Consider the following 2,472-nt stretch of genomic DNA (forward strand, 5'->3'; position numbering starts at 1 on the left):
AGGCCCCCCCCCAAAAAAAAAAAAAAACTCATAGACATTCAGAAATGTAATGTCTGGTGGACATGAAACAATTCAATTTAAGCATAGACCTGTCCATAGAGATGGCAAACTGACTAAATCTCATATCAGACTTTGTCTGAACATTTCTGCACAGATGTGGTTTTCCCTTAATCATCTCTTCGATCTCTCTCTGCTTTTTAAATTGAAGAAAGTTTTTTTTTTAAATATATATATCTTCGTGTTTTGTTGCAAAATAATATTTTCTATGTTCTTTAAACACTCTCTACATACAAAATAACATTCAGCTCTTGAGCTTCTTCTATATGTAAATGTATATAAAATTCACAGTGTTTCTCAATTTCTGGAAGACAAATGCATTCCTTTGTGTTTACCTCTCTGCACTTTAATGCAATTAGCATTACTTTTTTGGTATTGAGTGCATGACTCATGAGTATTATCCTTCACCTTTAAAATGAATTTTTATTTCTTTAGTTCCCTGGAGACCTGTTAACATAATATAATGCTACCCAGATAGAAAAACAATGCTTGCTGTTTTTCTTTGACAGGATAATACATTTTTGATGTTTCTTGTACGGACACTGCATGTAATGTTAAGTATTGGTTATGCTATTGATTTCTTGTGTACCTCACTCCACAGAATAATGATGGGATCTGGAATCAATCTTTATGAATTTCTGTGCAACAATTTATTGCACACATTAGAATGAATGAGAAATGAGAACAAACTGAAAGGGAGACTTTGGAATAAAAGCACTCACAGGCAGATAAAATGAATATAAAACATTAGAGAAAGATAAACTTGAGTATTTTTCTGACCGTCATGCACTAAAGTGTAATTTTGATGCATACACAGGTCCAAAAATAACAACTGCTGTTGCCCTAAAAGACCCAACGGGTCCCTGGGGTCCTGAACTGCCAGCTCCAGGGAACCGGAGACAGCGCCTCCAACAGGATAAAGACTTTACCAGGTCCCTTGGAAACTTTGTACTCAGTGCTCAGACCAGACCTCGGGGTCCCGAACTCCTCAAGTCAAGACAAATGGTGTTAAGGTATGTATAACTTGAATAATAGTTCAAAAAGAAAGTTACTGCAATGGTATTTTAATCAACAGTGGAGTAATTATTATCACATTATCTTCCACAAATCAATTCTACCTCTGAATTATTTCTTCTTGGTTGATACTGTTTGTTATATTTTCAGAAATTAATTATATTTTTACTGCCTTTTCTTAGAGTGTACTTTCTGAAGAATGTAGTACATGTAAGGGAAACAGGTCAATTTAGCTCAAAGGGAATCATTTAAGATTTTATAGGGAATTTGGACAGAATCACTGTTTTACGGCTGATCACTGAGTCGGCCAGCGATTCATTGAACGAGCCGTACAACATCAAATCCATTAATATCCAAAATGTAGTGAAAACACTATTTATTAACACAGTAACAAGATCGGCAGTTTAAGACATTAACTTGTAAGCACAAAACACAAGATACTTCTCTTTTCAATATAAATAAGGCTTTATTGGATAAATCTAAGACATATAAACTAATATAACACATAAACATACACACAAGTTGCAGAAAGAGAGAAAGTGAGGAAAGAATGAGTTTAAGACAATGAAAATGTGAAATCTCAAGTTTACAGCAATATGTGCAATTGCATAGACCTGAACAACCATCAATCACTTAATTAACCCTCGCATTGAGTTCCTCAATGAGGTTAAAACTTATATTAAATGCACCAGTTCAGCTAGAATCTGGAGGTACTTGCGATGAAATCCCAAGTTTATAGCAATATATGCAGTTGCATAGACCTGAACAACCATCAATCATCTAATTAACCCTTGCATTGAGTTTCTCAATGAGGCTATAAACTTTATATTAAATGCACCAGTTCAGCTAGAATCTGGAGGTTGTATTTGCGTTGCCTTTGTGTTGAGGGATTCCCTTTTGCTGTCTTCCTTGCAGAAAGGGGTTTCCCAAGGTTGCTGATTGGCTGGAAGTTCAGTGAACGTTAGTAGTGAAGTCTTGGGCGTTGGTTGAAGTTTTAGACGGGAACTCGAGATCGGACTCGGAGACACGGGGTTGCGGCAAAACTTAACTCTGTTTCTCCTCATGGATTTAGAGGACCGTGTAAGCCTGAGCACGCTCAAAGAGCGCTAAAATGCAGCGTCAAAACGAGGTGGCAAAAAGTCAAGAAAAAGCATAATATGATGGTGTCCTGAGTATTTAAACATGGCTGATGGACACATCCAAAATGGTGTCTTGACCAATTAGACATTGGCTGGCTAAGTATTACTACTTAGAAGTTAAGATTGCCCCAGAATGCATTGCTAGCCCAGCAAAACCGGCTTAAATCTCCTGTTTTCCTCTTTTTTTTTGTTGAATTTCTCTCGTTTCATCCCTCCTGCTTATAAACAACAACAACAAATGCAATATTTTGATGCATTGATT

The sequence above is a fragment of the Sinocyclocheilus rhinocerous genome, unplaced genomic scaffold, assembly GCF_001515625.1.
Source record: "Sinocyclocheilus rhinocerous isolate Xijiao unplaced genomic scaffold, SAMN03320098_v1.1 scaffold502, whole genome shotgun sequence".
Classification (NCBI taxonomy): domain Eukaryota; kingdom Metazoa; phylum Chordata; class Actinopteri; order Cypriniformes; family Cyprinidae; genus Sinocyclocheilus; species Sinocyclocheilus rhinocerous.